The sequence below is a fragment of the Mustela putorius genome, unplaced genomic scaffold, assembly GCF_011764305.1.
Source record: "Mustela putorius furo isolate JIRA1106 unplaced genomic scaffold, ASM1176430v1.1 tig00000095_pilon_pilon_pilon, whole genome shotgun sequence".
Taxonomy (NCBI): Eukaryota; Metazoa; Chordata; class Mammalia; order Carnivora; family Mustelidae; genus Mustela; species Mustela putorius.
In genome coordinates this window covers 23952629-23974698 of record NW_025421280.1, presented here as the reverse complement: position 1 = coordinate 23974698, position 22070 = coordinate 23952629, and the positions used below count along the sequence as shown (strand labels likewise).

Below are 22070 nucleotides of genomic sequence, written 5' to 3'. Positions count from 1 at the left end.
TCTAACCTAAGAGCCAAAAACTGCCCCTCTAGCTCTGATGATGAACTCTCAACCCTCTCCCATACAGGCATTTCTAAAAGACCACTCCCTCAAGAGGGCACTGTTCCCACAGGTGACACAGGAAAGCACACCTGGGTAGCAGACATCACCTTCAGCTGCTCTCTGACAAAGGGGGATTCTGGACATCCTCCCCACCCTTTCTCTGGGCACAGGTCAGACTGAAAGAAATCCTTGGGATTTCCAGAAAAACTTTACATAGGCCTGACCCCTCAGAAAACACATTCTTGCACAGAGAGTATTTCACTGGCAAGGAATGTTCAGCAGAGTTATCCTTTAACATAAAAAACACCAAAAAGCCCAGGCTTCTGACAGAAAACACATTTCATGGTGGCAGCAGCATTAGAGGAAGCTACTGCTCCCAGTCAGACTGGGACACAGTCGTGTGGCGGCCTGCTCAGCCCCTGTCTTTGTGCCACAGAAGAACCACCCCCCTCCACGGGATTGGGCCTGGACACGCGCTGTCAGTCAAGGTGCCCCTCCCTGACCCACACCAGGCCAGGTGGTTGGCCTCTGTCCCTGGACTTTGACTTCTGAGCAAAAAGAAATAGGAACTATATGTGCTGGTGCTTATTCAACCCCAATAGGTTCCTGCTCCCAAGATCATGGCTCCTCTGATGCGAGCACCTTCTGAAGACGATGCTCAGCAGCTTTTCTTTCCAGTCTGTGAGCCACTGTATATCCTTCCAATAAATCCTCTTTCTGCCTGTGTGAGCCAAAATTAACTTCTGTTGCTTCCAAGTAGAAAACCTTAAACCAATAAAATCAGAATAGAAAACTCCAGCAAAGGCCCAAGGTTCTAGAATTCCCTTCATTACAAGCTCTCCACTGTTACCCTAAAATAGAAATCCATATCTCCTGCTCCATGTTGCCATTTTCTTCGGTCTGTGTTATAGGGAACGTGCCCAAACTTGTGTCCTGGCTTGATCAGGCTCACTGATGGAAACCTAGGCCAAAGAGGTGACTCTCCAGAAGCGTCAAGACCAGAAAGGAGAGGCCAAAGGCGTCACAGCATAGCCAGCTCTCAAGAAGATGAATGGCTAACACCCCTTCCACCTTCCAGGAAACACAAGCTTTACGTGCATATGCAATTTTCCAGCCCAGCAACCTTCTAAGGATATAGAACCCTCTGTGGGTCAACTCAACAGGCTCAGGATAGAGGAGCCTGCAGGTGGCAGCTGCTGGCCCCAGCAGCAGAGCTGTTTCCGGTAGCTCAGCCATTCACAAGGCTCAACTGGAGCCCGGCATGTCAGAGAGGTGTCTAGCAGAGCACCCACCAGGGGCGACCCGCACTAGTGCTCACCCCCCAACAGACACCAGGACCCCGGGAAGCAGTGTTTCTGCTCCTGCTCCCTGGCCCTCCATCCTGCCCCTGGGGTGCGGGTGGGGATACACACACTGATGAGATGTTCACCTGCGGGGAGAGAGACACTATCACAGGGATCCCCAAAGACTGAAGGCCAGAAACCAACTGTACCTCTTCCAACCTCAGTCCTCTGGCAAGTCTCACATCTCTTCCCTCAAGTGTCACAAAACCAAGCCCTCCAAAAAATTCTGATTTTGTGATGCCAATCTCCTTCTCTGCCACCTCTGCAGTCCTGCTTTCACCAGTGCAACTAGAGAAGAAAAAAACGATCTAATTCACTTCCAGTCTGCAGCCAACACAACTCTTTCTGACATGATCTTAATTTCAGCTCCCACTGATCTTAATATTACCAGTTATACTAATTGTTAATTTTCATAGCACCCAGAAAACAAGGCCAAAAAAAATGCAAATTCTACTTGATTACACAGCCAACCTACCTGAACCTACCAAGAGGAGACATTATTCATCTCTATTCCACTGCATACAATTTTAATGCAAAGCTACTCCAAAGCAAAATTTCTATGTGATCCAAAAACCTGTTTTTCCTACATTGCCCCATACTTAATAGGTTTCTTCATATCAAAATCTACAGCTCTGCTTCCTGAATTTAAAGAGATACAACATGGGAGGCCTGGGTGGCTCTGTCATTAAGCCTCTGCCTTTGGCTTGGGTCATGAGCCCTTGAGTCCCACATGGGGCTCCTTGCTCAGCAGGGAGCCTGCGTCTTCCTCTGCATGCTATTCTCCCTGCCTGTGCTGGCTCTCTTGTTCGTTCTCTCTCTCTGACAAATAAATAAATAAAATAAAATAATAAATAAAAAAAAAAAAAATAAAGAGACACAACATGTGGAAAGGATGGAGGCCCAGGAGGCCAAAGTGTACATTACATGAAAACATAAACAATCCCACAGCCTGCCTTTGCTAGAGACCCCACTATAAGCAAAAACAAAGAAGTTCATTATTAGACACCTAAATTACAGAGTTGTCCACATAAAGAAAAAAACTGCTAGAACCAGTCAGAACAGCCCTGAGGAATTCTATAGAGGACAAGCCTGGATCAAGTCAGACACTCTGGCTCAGAAAATGAAGGGCCCTAGGAATGGAATGTGTCGGTCCCTAAGGACAGAGCAGGGAGGCAAGTTCATCCCACTCTGTCATCAGCTTGCCTGAGATCCCCACAGTTCTGAACAGGCCCCGAATGAGAAAATACATGTGAAACTTACAGAAAAATCCACATATATACATTAATATAAAATTTAAATGATTATCTTTTTGTGCCTATATTCACCAAACACCCAACACTTAAAATTCTCTTCAAACAAGTCACACCTAATAAGAATCAACCAAGAGGGGCACCTGGGTGGCTCAGTGCATTAAAGCCTCTGCCCTCAGCTCAGGTCATGATCCCCGGGTCCTGGGATCGAGCCCCACATTGTGCTCTCTGCTCAGCAGGGAACCTGCTTCCCTTCCTCTCTCTGCCTGCCTCTCTGCCTACTTGTGATCTCTGTCAAATAAACAAATAAAATCTTTAAAAAAAAAGAAAAATAAATGTGCCAAAGACCCAAGAGAGGTGGAGGTAATAGGAAAAAAGATGTAAAAAACAAAAAACAAACAAACAAAAAAAAACTATATAGACTACAGGCTCTGTCCCACAGCTTTTCAGGACTGTTTGTTGGAAATATTCACCATCTCCCCCAAGCTTCAGCCACAATGGACCTATCATGCTTGTTTTTACCACAAAGGTTTACTGACTATCCCATTTCTCTGGAATAAACGCCTAGAAGTGAAACTGCTAGGTAGTATGGCCCGTTGAAATTTTCTAAGAAACTGCCAAAATACTTTCCAGAGTGCTTGTACCATTTTACATTTCCTCCAGCAGCATAAGAGATTTCTTCTCATCTGCCATCATTTAGAATCGTTTGGTATTTCCACTGTTTTTTATTTTGGCTATGCTAAGTACGTACTGATAACTAACTGGGTCTTAAAATACATTTCCCTAAGGACAAGTGACACTGAACACATGCCTCTCAGCTATGTGTCTGTGTATGTCTTAGGATATTACATACACGAGATCAGGTCATTTGCAAACCGTGTTAGCTTAATCTCTTTTCTTATCTGGACGCCTTTTATTTTTCTTATAAAACTCTCTTGGCTGGGGCGGCTGGGTGGCTCAGTGGGTTAAGCCTCTGCCTTTGGCTCAGGTCATGATCCCAGGGTCCTGGGATAGAGCCCTATATCCGCCTCTCTGCTCAGCAGGGAGTCTCCTTCTCCTTCTCTATCTGTCTGCCCCTCTATCTACTTCTGCCTACTTGAGATTTCTCTGTTAAATTAAAAAAAAAAAATCTGGGGCACCTGGGTGACTCAGTGGGTTAAATCTCTGCCTTTGGCTCAGGTCATGATCTCAGGGTCCTGGGATCGAGCCCCGCATCGGGCTCTCTGCTCAGTGGGGAGCCTACTTCCTCCTCTCTCTCTCTCTCTGCCTGCCTCTCCACTTACTTGAGATCTCTGTCAAATAAATAAAATCTTTAAAAAAAAAACCTAAAAAAAAAAAACTGTCTTGGCTAAATAAGGTTGGTAAAGTCATTAAATAATACATAATAAAAAACAAAAAACAAATGCATTAACATTTTAAAAAATGACTTTAGAATCTCAGTTTGGTAAGATGAAAAAGTTCTAGAAATCTATTTCACAACAGTGTGATATACTAACACTACTAAATTGTATACTTAAAATGGTCAAGATGGTCAATTTTATGTTATGTGTTTTTATTACAATAATAATTTAAAAAAAAAATAGTCTTTTTTGTCTTGGCTAGAACTTCTACCACAACACTGAATTGCAGTGGTAAGAATGAGTCCTCATTTTAACCCTGAGCTTAGGAAGAGAACATTCATTTTTTTACTATTAAATATGATAGCACATCAAAGTTTTTCATAGATGTCTTCACCAGGCTGAGGAAGACCTCTTCTGTTCCTATCTTGAGAGGGTCTGGTTTTTTTTTAAGTTTTGTTTTTTTTTTTTAAATTCTTAACATATAATATAGTATTTGTTTCAGGGGTACAGGTCTGTGATTCATCAGTCTTATGCAATACACAGCGGTCACCACATCACATACCTTCCCCAATGTCCATCACCCAGCCACCCCATCCCCCCCACCTCCTTCCCTTCAGCAACCCTCAGTTTGCTTCCTGAGCTTAAGAGTGAGAGGTGGTCTTCTTCTTCTTCTTTTTTTTTTTTTTTGACAGACAGAGATCACAAGTAGGCAGAGAGGCAGGCAGAGAGAGAGAAGGAAGCAGCCTCCCCACAGAGCAGAGAGCCTGATGTGGGGCTCGATCCCAGGACCCGGGGACCATGACCTGAGCCGAAGGCAGCGGCTTAACCCCCTGAGCCACCCAGGCACCCTGTTTGTTTTTTTAAGTGGGAAATTTTAAGATTAACTCAACCTCTTTCCCTGTTTTTCTGCTACTCAGATTTTCTATTTCTCCTTAGGGCACCTGGGTGGCTCAGTCAGTTAAGTGTCCAATTGGGCTCAGGTCATGATCTTAGGGTTGTGAGACTGAGCCCTCGATCAGGGTCAATGCTGGGCATGTAGCCTGCTTGAATTTTCTCTCCCTCTCTGCCCTTCCCCCCAACCCCTTTCTTTCTAGTCCTCTTAAAAGAAAAAAACAAAAAAGGTATTCTACTTTTAAAAAGATTTTATCTATTTATTTTAGAAAGAGAGCACGAGGGAGGGAGGCGTCCCTCTATTCCTTCTTTAGTAAGTTTTCTTTGTATGTTTCAGGATCTGTCCATCTCATCCAGGCTAACTAACTTACTGGCATCATATTTATTGTTCATAGTATTTCCTTACACTCATTTTTACTTCTGGAAAGTTGGTAGTAATGTCCCCACTTTCATGAATAATTCTAGTAATATGAATCTTATTTTCTTGGTCATTCTGGCTAAAGGCTTACCAATTTGGTTGATCTTTTAAAAGAATCAATTTTTTATTTTACTTACTCTGGTTTTCCTATTCTCTGTTCATTTGCTTCTACTCTAGTCTTCATTATTTCTTCCTTCTGTTTGTCTTGGGCTTATTTGTGCTCTTCCTGTTCTGGTTTCTTTCTTTCTTTCTTTTTTTTTTTTTAAAGAATTTATTTATTAATTTGACAGAGAGAAATCACAAGTAGACGGAGAGGTAGCCAGAGAGAGAGAGAGAGAGGGAAGCAGGCTCCCTGCCGAGCAGAGAGCCCGATGCGGGACTCGATCCCAGGACCCTGAGATCATGACCTGAGCCGAAGGCAGCGGGTTAACCCACTGAGCCACCCAGGCGCCCCCTGTTCTGGTTTCTTAAAGTAGTTAATAGTTGAGCTTACTGACTTGGTATCTTCTTTCTTTCTTAATACAGGCATTTACAGCTGTAAGTTTCCCTCCAAACACTACTTCAGCTGCATCCTGTAAGCTTCCATATGTTGTGATTTTTGTTCTCATTCATCTCAAAGTATTTTCTCATTTCACTTGTGTTTTCTTCTTTGATCCACTGGGTATTTAGGAATTGTTGAGATATCCTTATATTCTTTCAATATGAGTCTTGGTCTGATATGTTTCACTGAGTCTTTGTAGCTTGTCTTTTTCCTTTTTTTTTTTTTAAGATTTTAAAATTTATTTGACAGAGAGAGAGATCACAAGTAGGCAGAGAGATAGGGCAGGTGGTGGGGGGCAGGCTCCCCGCTGAGCAGAGAGCCCAATATGGGGCTCAGTCCCAGGACCCTGAGTTCATGACCTGAGCCGAAGGCAGATGTTTAACCCACTGAGCCCACTTGTCTCTTGTCTTATTCTTTCCACAAATTCTGATAGAATCAAAGTTTCTAATTTCAATGAAGTCTAGTTTACCCACTTTTTTCTTTTATGGATCATGCTTTACTTGTCATGTGTAAGAATTCTTCACCAAGCTGTACTTCTGAAAATTTTCTCTTATTTTTTCCCCAATGTTTTTATAGTTTTACAACTAATCTATGATCCATTTGAATTTCTTTTTGTGTAAAATGTGATGCTTAGGCCTAGGTTGTTTTCCCCCTCCCCCTGGTCCCATGGATATCAAATTATTCCAGCACCAACTGCTGAAAAGACCACCCTTCCTCCACTGAATTGCTTTGGCACATCTTAGTCTGTTTGAGCTTCTATAGCATTTGAAAATACCATGCACAAGGTGGCTTAAACAAAATACATTTCTTTCTCACAGTTCTGGAGGCTGGGAAATCCAAAATCAAGATCATAGCAGATTACATTTCTGGGCAGAGCCTACTTCCTGGTTCATAGAGGGCCATCTTCTGTGTCCTCTTATGGCAGAAAGGAAAATTCCGAGCTCTCTGGTGTCCCTTTTATGAGGGCACTGATCCCATTTGTGAGGGCTCCACCCCTTCTACCTAATGACCTTCCAAAGTTCCCCAATTCCTAGTAGCATCACACTAGGGTTAGGATTTTAACATGTGAATTTGGGGGAGTCACAAACATTCAGTCAAAAAGCAGTTGGCTGTACTTATGCGAGTCTATTTCTGGGTTTCCTGTTCGGTTCCAGTGATCTATGTGTCTATCGCTCTACTAATACTACACAGTTTTGATTACTGTAGCTATAAAATAAGTCTTGAAATGGGTACTGTGTTTCCTCCCATTCAAAACTATTTTACTGGGGCACCTGGGTGACTCAGTGGGTTAAAGCCTCAGCCTCTGACTCAGGTCATGTTCCCCGGGGTCCTGGGATCGAGCGCAACTGGCTCTCAGCTTGGCAGGGAGCCTGCTTCCTCTTCTCTCTCTGCCTGCTTTCCCTGCCTACTTGTGATCTCTGTCTGTCAAATAAATAAATAAAATTAAAAAAAAACACACACACACAAACTATTTTACCTACAGTCTTTTTTTTTTTAAGACTTTATTTATTTGACAGAGAGACACAGCAAGAGAGGAAACACCAGGGTAAGTGGGAGAGGGAGAAGCAGGTTCCCTGCTGAGCAGGGAGCCCAATGTGGGGCTTGATCCCAGGACCGTGGGATCATGAGCTGAGCCGAAGGCAGACGCTTCACCAACTGAGCCACCCGTGTGCCCCAATTACCTAGAATCTTTTTCATGGATTCCCTGGGAAGTTCTAAGTTGATTATTATGTCATCTGCAAATAGAGACACATTATTTCTTCCTTTCCATAATTTCTTCAGTTTTCTGTACCACTCCCATCGCCTGCCTCTCCTTTGGCGGTTTCCATAACATGAAAGCTAAGCCCTCTCATATTGTCCCATAACTCCCTGAAGCTCCGTGTACTTTTCCTCAGTTTAATTCCTGCTGGGTTGGACTGGATCATTCTCATTGTTCCGTCTTTGAGTTAACTGGCTCTTCCAATACCCCCGCCTCTGTTACTGAGGTCATTTCATGAATTTTTTTTTTTTAAAGATTTTATTTATTTATTTGTCAGAGAGAGAGCGAGCGAGAGCAAGCATAGGCAGACAGAGTGGAAGGCAGAGTCAGAGGGAGAAGCAGGCTCCCTGCGGAGCAAGGAGCCTGATGTGGGACTCGATCCCAAGACGCTGGGATCATGACCTGAGGCGAAGGCAGCTGCTTAACCAACTGAGCCATTCAGGCGTCCCCATTTCATGAATTTTTAAATTTAGTTTTAGTTATAAGTTTTCCGATTTAAAATTTAAATATGTAATTTTCCATTTGTTTCAAAAGTGTTCACCCTCAATTCTTAAAGGGGAGTTTTAATTATAATTTAATTCTACTTTCTGCCTGAAAGTCTTTGATAAGCCCAACATCTGGATCATGTCATGGTTCCCATCTGTCCTTTCTCCTTAGGAGAGTAAGATTTTCCTGACTCTTCGTATGTGGAGCAATTCTGTATTTCTAGATATTACGCTATATTAACCTGGATCTTGTTAAGGTGGAATGGAAAATGTTGGATTTTTGTTTGTCTTAACAGTAATTAACTTAAGTAGGCCCAATCCACAAGCTCCTACCCATCTTTTGTGGGCTGTGTTCTTTTTTTTTTTTAATTTTTAATTATTTATAAACATATATTTTTATCCCCAGGGGTACAGTGTGGGCTGTGTTCTAATGTCAGTTTAGTTCGCACAACTCTTGCAGTACTACTTTGATCTGTCCCAGGCATACCCTGCAGTGGCCAGCAGAGGACTTGGGCAGTAGTCTGCTCTTCTAGGCTCTCAGCTTACTGTTCAGAGTCAGATGCACCCATGCTATTTCACAGGAGAGCCCAGGAGTTCATACACAATACTATGGGTTCCCTTTGTTGAGTTCCTTCCTCTCTGCAATCTTCCTGACACTTTCCAGCTCCCAGTCTTTTGGGTAGAAAGGGAAAGCTTTAGCTTCTCTGCTGAGCACCTACCACAACTGTGATCACCTCTAGTAAACCGGCGAGAAGAGACAAAATAAATTCAGTGAATCTCTCTCCATGCTCCTGGGACCATAATCCCCCTAAATAAAGGATTCCTCTCCAGTCTGGCTGCCCATGTCACTACTGCCTCTGCTGCTACAGTATTTCACCGGGGCCAGGGCAGGAGAAAATGGCGGGGGGGAGAGGGAGGGGAGCAAACAAAAATCAGAGATTCTCTTCCTCTACCTCCCTCCCCTGTCCCATAGGAATCCCCTTTCCTGCTCCCGAGACTAGAAAGAGGGGGGTTCTCTTAGACCTTCTTCTGTCCGCACCCAGTGCCCAGTTCCAGGTTTTGTGCTACCTCTGAGCCCAGGCTGGATGGTATTGTATGGAAACAAAAAATAAAAACGTTTTCCTTCCCCAATCCATCTGCTGTCATTTATCTTCCAGGGTACTCAACTGATCCAGGGATTTTAGTCGGATTCAGTCAGAGAGAAAGGACAGGATGTTCTTACTACATCTTGACCAGAATCAGAACCCTTTCAGTTCTTAATGTAAATATCTTCATAAATTCCTGGATTCTTTGTCATTAAAGAATCTGAATTGCTATACTATGCCTATTGGCATCTTTCTGTCAATCTTATCATTCCATTGTGAGATGTGGTGCCTTATTGTGTTTACCAAGTTTTCCACACAGAGCATGTACTGTTTCTACAGTCTGAAATAATGTCTGAAATAATGAAATAAAGGTTATAGGCCAAAAATGCACAGCCGAAAAATGGAGGGAAATGTTAGTACTGGTTGTTGATCTTCATGTGGCATAAGGTATGTGGAGAAATATTTCAAGTCAACTTTCTGTACTTTTACATTTTTTATGATGAGTATTGCCTTTTTTTTTTTTTTAAGATCTTATTTATTTCACACAAAGAGACAGAGAGAGAGACAGAGAGAGAGGGAACACAAGCAGAGGGAGCATGAGAGGGAGAAGCAGGCTTCCCACTGAGCAGGGAGCCCAATGCGGGGCTCGATCCCAGGACTCCAGAATCATGACCGGAGCCGAAGGCAGATGCTTAACAACTGAGCCACCCAGGCACCCCGAGTACTACCTTTATTTTAAATAAACTTTTCAAATTTAGCATAAAATATTACAAAAAAGTATACAAATTATAAGCATACAGCTCCATGAAAGTAAACACAGCCATTAATCTAAACAACACTCGCATCAAGAAATAGAGTATTACCCCAAAGTTCTCCATTAGCAGCCACAACAGTGATTGCTTTTCAATTATAAAAGTAGTACACACATATTTATATTCAAGTAGTTTTGGAATTTATTTCTGATTTTAGTTACTGTGATGCTTCTTTCTTTATATGTTGCCAACATTTATATTTAGTTTTTAAACTGTTACAAGGGGCACCTGGGTGGCTTAGTCATTAAGGGTGTGGCTTCCGCTCAGGTCATGATAATAGGACCCTGGGATCGAGCCCCGAATGGGGTTTCCTGCTCAGGGGAAGCCTGCTTCACCCTCTCCCACTCCCCCTGCTTGTATTCCGCTCTCGTTATCTCTCCTTTTCTGTCAAATAAATTAATTAAGTATTTAAAATAAATAAACTGTTATAGGGGCGCCTGGGTGGCTCAGTGAGTTAAAGCCTCTGCTTTCGGCTCAGGTCATGATCCCGGGGTCCTGGGATCGAGCCCCACATCGGGCTCTCTGCTCAGCAGGGAGCCTGCTTCCTCCTCTCTCTCTGTCTGCCTCTCTGCCTGCTTGTGATCTCTGTCTGTCAAATAAATAAATAAATCTTTAAAAAAATAAAATAAAATAAAATAAATAAACTGTTATAAAAATCTTCTGTACATTTTGTATACGTTGATTCTAAAACGTGATAACTATTTAAAAAGCATTTGGAGGGGCACCTGGATGGCTCAGTTGGTTAAACATCTGACTTTTTTTTTTTTTATTCAATTTAGTTAACATATATTATTAGCTTCGGGGGTAGAATTGAGTGATTCATCAGTTGCATACAACACCCAGTGCTCATTACATTAAATCCTCTCCTTAATGCCCTTCAACCAGTTACCCCATCTCCCCCCCCACCTCCCCTCCAGCAACTCAATTTTCCTATTTTCCTAGAGTTAAGAGTTGTTATGGTTTGCCTCCCTCTGTCATCTTATTTTATTTTTCCTTCCCTTGCCCTACATTCATCTGTTTTTTTCTTTTTTTTTTTGAAGATTTTATTTATTTGACAGATAGAGATCATAAGTAGGGAGAGAGGCAGGCAGAGAGAGAGAGAGAGGAGGAAGCAGAATCCCTGCTGAGCAAAGAGCCTGATGCAGGGCTTGATCCCATAACCCTGGGATCATGACCTGAGCTGAAGGCAGAGGCTTTAACCCAATGAGCCAACCAGGCGCCCTTGTTTTGTTTCTTAAATTAAGCATCTGATTCTCGGTCTCAGCTCAAGTCTGGATCTCAGGGTAGTTGAGGTCAAGTTCTGCAACAGGCTCCCTGCTGGGCGTGGAGACTACTTTGAAAAAAAAAAAAAAAAGATAAAAAGTGTTTGGGAATATCTGATAATACAATTGTCATTCACTGGGAAAGCCTCAGGATCCCAGCAGGTTGACAGAAGATATTTCTCTCCCAAGGCCAATGAGTCAAGGCTGGAGATGGTGATTGCTTCTTCAAATGCAAAGATAGCAACGTAAGATACCCAGGAACATGAAATCAAGGAAACAAGACATCACCAAAGGAACACAGTAATTTTCCAGTAACTGACCCCAAAGAAATAGAGATCTGCAATCTACCTAATAAAGATTTCAGCTTAGTGAGCTATAGGGAAACACAGAAAGACAATTCAATGAAATCAGTAAACAATACACAAACAAAATGAGAAGTTGTTTTAACAGAGAGAAAGAAATTATTAAAAAGATCCAAGAAATCCTGGAGGTGAAGAATGCAACGAGTGAAATGAAAAATGCAGTAGAGAGCACCAAAAACAGATGTGATCAAAACAGAAGATTCTGTGAAGTCACAGGTCACTTAAAATTATCCAGAAAAGAACAAAAGAAAAAAATAACAAAAGAAAGCCTATGTGAATTATGAGATACCATCAAAAGAAACTATCTAAACATTGTTGGCATCCCAAAAGGGAAACAGAAGAAAAGGACAGAAACCTTATTTAAAGAAACAATGGTGGGGGTGAGGGGGACAACACCCTGGTGGCTCAGTGGTTAAGCACCTGCCTTTGGCTCAGGTCATGGGATCAAGCCCCATATCTGGCTCCCAGCTTAGTGGGAAGCCTGCTTTTTCCTCTCCCACTCCTCCTGCTTGTGTTCCCTCTCTTCTTATCTGTCAGAAAATTTAATAAAATATTTTTGAAAAATAAATAAAAATAAATAATCAATGGCTGAGGCCTTCCTAAGTCTGGGGAGAGATTTAGACATCCACATTCATAAAGCTCATAGGTCCCCAAAAAGATCTCCAAGACAAACTATAATAAAGCCATCTAAAATCAAAGAGAATTTTTCAAGCAGCAAGAGAACAAAAATTCTTCACATTTACAAGGAAACCCCCACAAGGCTATCAGTGGATTTCTCAGCAGAAACACTATTTAGGCCAAGAGAGAGTGGGATGATGTATTCAAAATGCTGTAAGAGACTGACTGAGGAAGATGACAGAGAAGCAGGAGGGCCCTAGGCTTGCCTGGTCTCACAAATACAATTAGATAACTATCAAATTATCCTCACTACCCCAGAAATTGATCTGAAGACTGGCAGAAAAAACTCCAAAACTCAAGGTAGAGAAGAGACCACATCAAAGAGGACAGGAAGTGCAGAGATGCAGTTCGGGAGAGGAATGGAGCGTGGTTACTGCAGTGGGGAGGGAACCACAGGCAAGAAGGACAAGAGACAGACGAGCACACGCAGGGGTGCGTGGGGAAAACAAATCCCCATAGCAATTGCCTTGCAAAGCATGACAGTCCAAATCTTGTGTGTTCTTGAAATGACTGGGGCTTAAAGCCTAGAGTTTTAAAGATCAGCATGTTTACCTCTGGAAGGGCTGAGAGGTCACTGGCCTACTCTTGAGAAGAGGCAGGGCAAATAGTCTGCTGACATATGGCCTAGAAACCGTGATCTGAAGAGTGCCTGGGGCACACGGTGGGGAGGTTAGCTGCTCATCTGGGAGCATGTCCTAGGGAGGCAGCATTCACAGAGACACCCCCTCTCCCGCCAGGAACATGGGAACTGGACAGCACCATCTCCCTCCTCCACCTCTCAGCATAAACGCAGAGCCACCACTAGGAACCAGTGTAGTGAGCACATTCCCTACCTAACTGGCTTATACCAACCTCCCTCCCACTACCCACTTCCCTGCACTGAAGTGGAAGAACCCTCCCTAGTCATGCTTACCTCAGTCCCAGCTCAGGTGTTGGGGGGTGCCCTCCCCTAGATGACTGGCCCAAACCCCTGCCCACACCATGTCTCCCAACCCAGTCATTCTGTGAGGCCTCAATTCCAGCTGCAGCAACAGATCTCATTTCACAAGCAGGCCAGAGCACACCAAGTTAAAAAGTACAACATTCAGGCCAGGCACCAAACCCTGCCCACAACAGTCAAAGAAAGCCTCGACAGACTAGCCTGAAGGATAAAGTGGCCAGGATACAACAGCAGAGCACACAGAGCATACAATGGAGACAGTCCCAGAAGTACCAGGCCTTCAAAACAGGGGACACTACGCTGTAGGGCACTACGTGACCTCTTCTTCATAAAGCCATTAAACTAAAGAACAGGAGATGTAGCTGGCTTTCCTAACACAGAGAAACAGGCAAAGGGATTCACACAAAATGAGAAGACAGAGGAATCTGTCCTAGATGAAACAGGTTAAGACCATGGTCAGAGACTTGAGTGAAACAGATATAAGTAACATGCTTGATAAACAATTTATTTTTTTTTAAGAGTTTATTTATTTGACAGAGAGAGATCAGAAGTAGGCAGAGAAGCAGGCAGAGAGAGAGGAAGGGAAGCAGGCTCCCTGCTGAGCAGAGAGCCCGATGTGGGGCTCAATCCCAGGACCCTGAGATCATGACCTGAGCCAAAGGCAGCGGCCTAACCCACCCAGGCGCCCTTGATAAACAATTTAAAACAATGATCATGGGGCACCTTGCTGGCTCAGTTGGTAGAACACACCCCTCTTGATCTTAGGGTTATGAGTTCAAGCCCCACATCGGGCATAGAACTTACTTAAAAACAAAACAAATAAACAAAACAAACAAAAAACAAGAGCTTGCTCTGGCAGCACATATACTAAAAACAAAAACTAAAAACCCCTAAAGCAATAATCATAAGGATACTCCCTGGCCTTAAGAGTGGAGGACATCAGGGGTGCCTGGGCGTGGCTCAGTGGGTTAAGCCTCTGTCTTCGGCTCAGGTCATGATCTCAGGGTCCTGGTATTGAGGTCCACATCAGGCTCTCTGCTCAGCAGGGAGCGTGCTTCCCCCTCTCTCTCTGCCTGTCTCTCTGCCTACTTGTGATCTCTGTGTCAAATGAATAAATAAAAATCTTAAAAAAAAAAAAAAAGAGTGGAGGACATCAGTGAAACCATAAACACAGAGCAAAGGAACAACATAGCAGAGATAAAGGGCTCAATAAATGAAATGAGAAACACACCTGATGGAATGAACAGAAGGCTGGATGCAGAGAAACGAATTAATGACCTAGAATACAAAGTAATGGAAAGTAATCAAGCTTAACAAAAGAGAGAAAAAATAATTATGCAAAACAAGAACAGACTAAGGAAACTCAGTGACTCCATCAAACTTAATAACCTCCATCTTGTAAGAATCCCAAAAACAAACAGACAGAAAGAGAGACAGAGAATTTATATGAAGAAATAACAGCTGAAAACATCCCTAATCTGGGAAAGAAAACAGACATCCAGATCCAGGAGGCACGAAGAACCCCCAACAAAATCAACAAACACAGATCCACACCTACACATCACATATTGTAATTAAAATGGCAAAACAGGGGCGCCTGGGTGGCTCAGTGGGTTAAAGCCTCTGCCTTTGGCTCAGGTCACCATCCCAGGGTCCTGGGATCAAGCCCCACATCAGGCTCTCTGCTCAGCAGGAAGCCTGCCTCCTCCTCTCTCTCTCTCTCTCCTTGCCTACTTGTGAACTCTGTCAAATAAATAAACAAAATCTTTAAAAAATTAAAAAATAAATGGCAAAATATAGCGCGCCTGGGTGGCTCAGAGGGTTAACGCCACTGCCTTCGGTTCAGGTCATAATCCCAGGGTCCTGGGATGGAGCCCTGCATCGGGCTCTCTGCTCAGCGGCTAGCCTGCTTCCTCCTCTCTCTCTGCCTACTTGTGATCTCAGTCTGTCAGATAAATAAATAAAATCTTTAAAAATAATAATAAAAATTTTTTAAATGGCAAAATATAGTGGTAAAGAAAAAATATTTAAAGCAGGAAGACAAACAAAAACAGTTACATACAAAGGAAACCCCATAAGGCCAACAGTGGATTTTTCAGCAGGAACTTTGCAAGCCAGAAAGAAGTGGCATGATATATTCGAAGTGCTGATCAGAAAATACCTGAAGCCAAGAATACTCTGTCCAGGAAGCCTGTCATTCAGAATAGAAGGAGAGATAAAGAGTTTCCCAGACAATGGGGCTCAATCATTAAGCATCTGCCCTCGGCTCAGGTCGATTCCAGGGTCCTGGCATCGAGCCCTGCATTGGACTCCTTGCTTGGGGGGGAGCCTGCTTCTCCCTCTCCCACTCCCCCTGCTTGTGTTCCCTCTCTCGCTGTGCCTCTCTATCAACTAAATAAATAAAATCTAAAAAAAAAAAAAAAAAGTCTCCCAGACAAACAAAAACTACAGGAGTTCATGACCACTATATCACCCGAGCAAGAAATATTAAAGGGGATTCTTTGAGTAGAAAGAAAAGGCCAAAACCAATAGCATGAATGTAGGAAATACAAGAGCAATAAAAAGAAATATTTCTGTAAAAAAAAAAAAATTAAACAACACAAAACAAAAGGATGTAAAATATGACATCATATACCTAAAACATGGAGAGGAGTAAAGAATGGGTTCAAACTTATATGCCCATCAACTTAACATAAACTGCTATATGGAAAAAATATAATTTACAAACGTAATGGTAACCACAAATCAAAAACCACTAAGAAATATGCAAAGAATACAGAGAAAGAAATCCACATAGAGTACTAAAGAAAACTAGCATACCCTGAAAGAAAGAATCGAGAAAATCTTCAGAAACCACCACAAAACAAGTAACAAAACAGTAATAAATACATATCTATCAATAATTACTTCAAATGTAAATGGACTAAACACTTCAATAAAAAGACACAGAATAAGAGAATGAATAATAATAATAATAATAATAAAATCTACATACTGCCTACAAGAGACTTATTTTATACCTAAAGACATTTGCAGGCTGGAAAGTGAGGGGATGGAGAAACATTTATCATGCAAATGGATGTCAAAACAAAGTTGGAGTACCAACACTCATATCGGAAAACATAGACATTAATACAAAGACTGTAACAAGAGACAAAGAAGAATACTATAATGAAGAGAACAATCCAACAAGAAGATATAACAATTATAAGTATTTATAAACCCAACATGGGAACTTCCAAATACATAAAACAGTTAACAACAAACATTTAAAAAAACTAATTGATAATAATACAGTAATAGGGGGAGCCTGGGTGGTTAAGCAACTGCCTTCAGCTCAGGTCATGATCCTAGGTCATGACAGAGTCCTGCATCAGGCTCCCTGCTCAGCAGGGAGTCTGCTTCTCCCTTTGACTGTTGCTCCCCCACTTGTGCGTGTGCTCTCTCTCTCTCTAATAAATAAATAATCTTAAAAAAAAAAAAGAAAAGAAAAAGTAAAGAAAATCAACAAGGAAACAAGGGCTTTGGATGACACACCGGACCAGATGCATTTAACAGATATATTCAGAGCATTCCATCCTAAAAGAGTAGAATACACATTCTTTTCAAAGTGCACATGGAACATTCTCCAGAAGAGATCACATATTAAGCCACAAAACAAGCCTCAACAAAAGATCAAAATTATACCATGCATCTTTCCTGATCACAACACTATGAAATTAGAAGTCAATCAAAATAAAACATCTGGAAAGACCACAAATACATGGTTAAATAACATGCTACTAAACAACGAATGAGCCAACTGAGAAATAAAAGAAGAAATGAAAAAGAACATGGAAACAAATGAATATGATAACACAATGGTTCAAAACCTCTGTGATACAGTGAAAGCAGTCCTAAGAGGGCAGTTTATAGCAATACAGGCCTACTTGCTCAAAAAGCAAGAAAAATCTCAAACAACCTAACCTTACACCTAAAAGAGCTAGAAAAAGAACAAACAAAACCTAAAACCAGAAGAAGAAAGGATACAATAAAGATGAGAGCAGAAATAAATGATATAGAAACTAAAAGGGGAAAACAACAACAACAACAACAACAACTACTCAACATAACCAGGAGCTGGTTCTTTGGGTGGGGGCGGGGGGGGGGACAATAAAATTGATAACTCTCTAGCCAGACTTATCAAGACAAAAAGAGAAAGGACCCAAATAAATAAAATCACAAACGAGAGAGAAAAAATAAAAACAAACACCACATAAAAAAGACTGTGGAAAATTACATGCCAACAAATTGGGCAACCTAATAATTTATCCTAATAATTTATCAAAAAAATGGGTAAATTATTAGAAACATATAACCCACCAAAACTGAAACAGGAAGAAATAGAAAATCTGAACAGACCAATTACCTGCAAATAAACTGAATTAGTAAAAAAAAAAAAAAAAAAAAAAAACTCCAAAGAAAGAAAAGTCTGGGACCAGATGGGTTCACAGGCGAATTCTACCAAGAAGAGTTAATACCCATTCTTCTCAAACTATTATAAAAAAAAAAAAAGAGGAAGTAAAACTTCCAAACTTATTCTATGAGGCCAGCATTACTCTGTTACCAAAATCAGATAAAGACACCACAAAAAAGAAGAACTACAAGCTAATATCCCTGAGGAACACAGATACAAAAATTTTCAACAAAATACTAGCAAACTGAATTCAACAATACATTTTTTTAAAAATCAGGGGTAAAAAAAAAAAAAAAACAAAACAAAATCAGGGGTGCCTGGGTGGCTCAGTGGGTTAAGCCTCTGCCTTCAGCTCAGGTCATGATCTCAGGGTCCTAGGATTGAGCCCCTCATCAGGCTCTCTGCTCAGCGGGGAGCCTGCTTCCCCCCCTCCACCACTCCCGCCGCCTGATTCTCTGCCTACTTGTGATCTCTCTCTGTCAAATAAATAAATAAAATCTTAAAAAAAAAAAAATTCATTCACCACGATTAAGTGGGATTTATTCCTGGGTTGCAAGGGTGGTTTGATATTCTCAAATCAATCAACGTAATACATCACATACATCACATCAATAGGAGAAAGGATAAGATCCGTATGATCATTTCAGTAGATCCAGAAAAAGAATCTGACAAAGTACAACATCCACTCAAGATAAAAACCCTCAAAAAAAAAAAAAGAAAAAACTCTCAAGGAAGTACGTTTAGAGGGAACATACCTCAACTTAATAAAGGCCATATGTGAAAAACCCACAGCTAATGTCATCTTCAGTGGGGAATAACTGAGAGCCTTTCCCCTAAGGCCAGGAAAAACACAAGGACATCCACTGTCACCACTTTTATTCAACATAGTACTGAAAGTCCTAGTTACAGCAAGCAGACAACAAAAAGAGATAATCCAAATCAGCAAAGTCAAACTTCCACTACTTGCAGATGACATGATACTTACATACACAAAACCCAAAAACCTACACCTGAAAACTGCTAGAACTGATAAATGAATTCAGTAAAGTTGCAGGACACAAATTCAATGTACAGAAATCTGTTACATTTTTTTTTTAAAGATTTTATTTATTATTTGACAGAGAGAGATACAGTGAGCGAGAGAGGGAACACAAGCAGGGGGAGTGGGAGAGGAAGAAGCAGGCTTTCCACTGAGCAGGGAGCCTGATGCGGGGCTTGATCCCAGGACGCTGGGATCATGACCTGAGCTGAAGGCAGACACTCAACAAGTGAGCCACCCAGGTGCCCCTGTTACATTTTGTTTTAAGATTTTATTTATTTATTTGACAGACAGAGATCACAAGCAGGCAGAAAGGCAGACAGAGAGAGAGAAAGGGAAGCAGGCTTCTTGCCAAGCAGAGAGCCCGATGCGGGGTTCCATCCCAGGACCCTGAGACCATGACCTGAGCCCAAGGCAGAGGCTCAATCCACTGCGCCACCCAGGCGCCCCGCAAAATCTGTTACATTTTTTAAAAGATTATTTATTTGAGAGAAAGAGAGTGCACGCATGAGCATCAAGGAGGAGCAGAGAAAGGAAGAAGCAGACTCCCCACTGAGCAAGGAGCCTGATGTGGGGCTCCATCCCATGACTCTGAGATCATGACCTGAGCCAGATGCTTAACTGACTGAGCCACCCACGCACCCTAATCTGTTGCATTTCTGTACATCGATAATAAAGCAGCAAAAAGAAAAATTAAGAAAAAAATCCCATTTACAATTGCACCCAAATTAGACACCTAGTAATAAATATAATCAAAGAGGCAAAGACCTGTAAGAAAGAAATCAAAGATGACACAAAAAAATGAAAAAACATTCCATGTTCAAGGATTGGAAGAATAAATATTGTTAAAATGTCTAAATTATCCAAAGCAATCTATACATTTAATGCAATCCCTATCAAAATACCAATAGTATGGTGCCTGGGTGGCTCAGTTGGTTAAGCCACTGCCTTCGGCTCAGGTCATGATCCCAGAGTCCCAGGATCGAGTCCCACAACTGGCTCCCAGCTCCAGGGGGAGTCTGCTTCTCCCTCTCACCTTCTCCCCTCTCATGCTCTCTCTCTCCCTCTCAAATAAATAAATAAAATCTTTTTTTTTTTTTTAAATACCAACAGCATTTTTCACAGGGCTAGAACAAATAATCCTACAATTTGTGTGGAAATACAAAAGACCCCAAATGGCCAAAGAAATCTTGAAAAGCAAAGCTGGAGACATCACAATTCCAGACTTCACGTCATATTACAAACCTGTAGTAATCAAAACAGTATGGTACTGGCACAAAAATAGACACATCAATGGAATAGAATACAGAAGCCAGAAAGAATCCCACAATTATATAGTCAATTAATCTTTGACAAAGCAGGAAAGACTATTCAGTGGGAAAAAGGACACATGCTTCAACAAATGCTATTGGGAAAACCAGACCACTTTCTTACACCATACAAAAAAATAAATTAAAAACTGTTTAAAGACCTAAATGTGAGATCTAAAACCATAAAAATCCTAGAAAAGGGCACAGGCAGTAAATTTCTCTGACACCAGCTCTAGCAACTTTTTTCTAGATCAGTCCATCCCCTGAGGTAAGAGAAACAAAAGCAAAACTATACACTTTTGGGACAACATCAAAATAAAAAGCTTCTGCACAGTGAAGGAAACAATCAACAAAACTAAATGGCAACCTACGGACTGGAAGAAAATATCTGTAAATGACATATCCTTTAAAAGGTTAGCATTCAAAATATATTGGGGCGCCTGGGTGGCTCAGTGGGTTAAGCCGCTGCCTTCGGCTCAGGTCATGATCTCGGAGTCCTGGGATCGAGTCCCGCATCGGGCTCTCTGCTCAGCAGAGAGCCTGCTTCTCTCTCTCTCTCTCTCTCTGCCTGCCTCTCCATCTACTTGTGATTTCTCTCTGTCAAATAAATAAATAAAATCTTAAAAAAAAAACAAACAAACAAACAAACAAAAAAAAAACAAAATATATTAAGAACTTATAAAACTCAACACCCAAAAACCAAATAATCCAGTTTACAAATAGGCAAGAGACATGAACAGACACTTCTATGAAGAAGGCATCCAGGTGGCCAACAGACATGAAATGATGCTTAACATCACTCATCATCAGGGAAATGCAGATCAAAACCAAAATAAGATAACACCTCATAAGAATGGCTAAAACCAAAAACACAAGAAAAAACAGGTGTTGATGAGGATGTGGAGAAGGATGAACACTCAGGTACTGTTGGTGGGAATGCAAACTGGTATAGTCACTGTGGAAAAGAGTGGTTCCTCAGACCACTGGATTCCTCAAAAAATGAAAAACAGAACTACCCAGTATCTAGCAATCACACTAGGTATCTACCCAAAAAATACAAAAACATTAATTCAAAGGGATACATGCATCCCTATTTTTATAGCAGCATTATTTGCTATAGCCAAGATATGGAAGCAGCCCAAGTGTCTGTCGCTAGATGAATGAATGCAGAAAGAAGCTGTGGTATATGCATGCAATGGAAAAGTATTCAGTCACAAAAAAGAGCAAAATCTTGCCATTTGCAGTAACATGGATGAAGCTAGAGAGTATAATACTGAGTGAAATAAGTCAAAGAAAGACAAATACCATATAACTTCACTCATATGTGTAATTTAAGAAACAAAACAAAGAAGCAAAGGGTTAAAAAAAAAAGAGAGAGAGAGAGAGACAGACTCTTAACTATAGAGAACAAACTGATGGTGACCAGAGGGGAAAGGGTGGGGGGAGGGGTGAAACAGGTGATGCGGACTGAGGCACACACTTGTGATGAGCACCACATGATTCAAATAAAAACTTAAAACAAAAAGCAAAAAACCCTACAAAGTATTGCAAGAAAAAACTGCCAAGCAAGAATACTTTATCAAGCTGTGCTGTCCTTCAGAAATGAAGGAGCAATAAAGACTTTTTCAGACAAACAAAAGCCCAAAGTTCATCACCACTAGACCTGCTTTACAAGAAATGCTGAAAGGAGTTCTTCAAGCTGACGTGAAAGGACAATAATTAGTAACATGAAAATATACACTGGGTAAAGGCAAGTATACAGTCATTCAGAAAACTCTAATATGGTAATGTGTTAATCACTTAATTCCAACATAACCGTTAAAAGACAAAATTATTAAAAATAACTACAGCAACAATAATTTGTTAATAGCTACAAAAAAGATATAAAAATGGTTAACAGATACATGGAAAGGTACTCAACACCCCTAATCATCAGGGAAATGCAGAGCAAAACTACTAGGATGGCTTTTGTTTACGGAGACTCCTGGGTGGTTCAGTCGGTTAAGCATCCTCAACTCTTGATTTCAGCTCAGGTCATGATCTCAGGGTTGTGAGAT

General features: G+C 41.4%; 1 protein-coding gene across 1 annotated transcript in view; it reads right to left on the bottom strand.

Annotated features, from left to right (window-relative positions):
• LOC101682504 (SREBF chaperone) overlaps nt 1-22070 on the bottom strand; it is a 70132-nt gene that overhangs the window by 34231 nt on the left and 13831 nt on the right. The gene's annotated exons all lie outside the window — the stretch shown is intronic.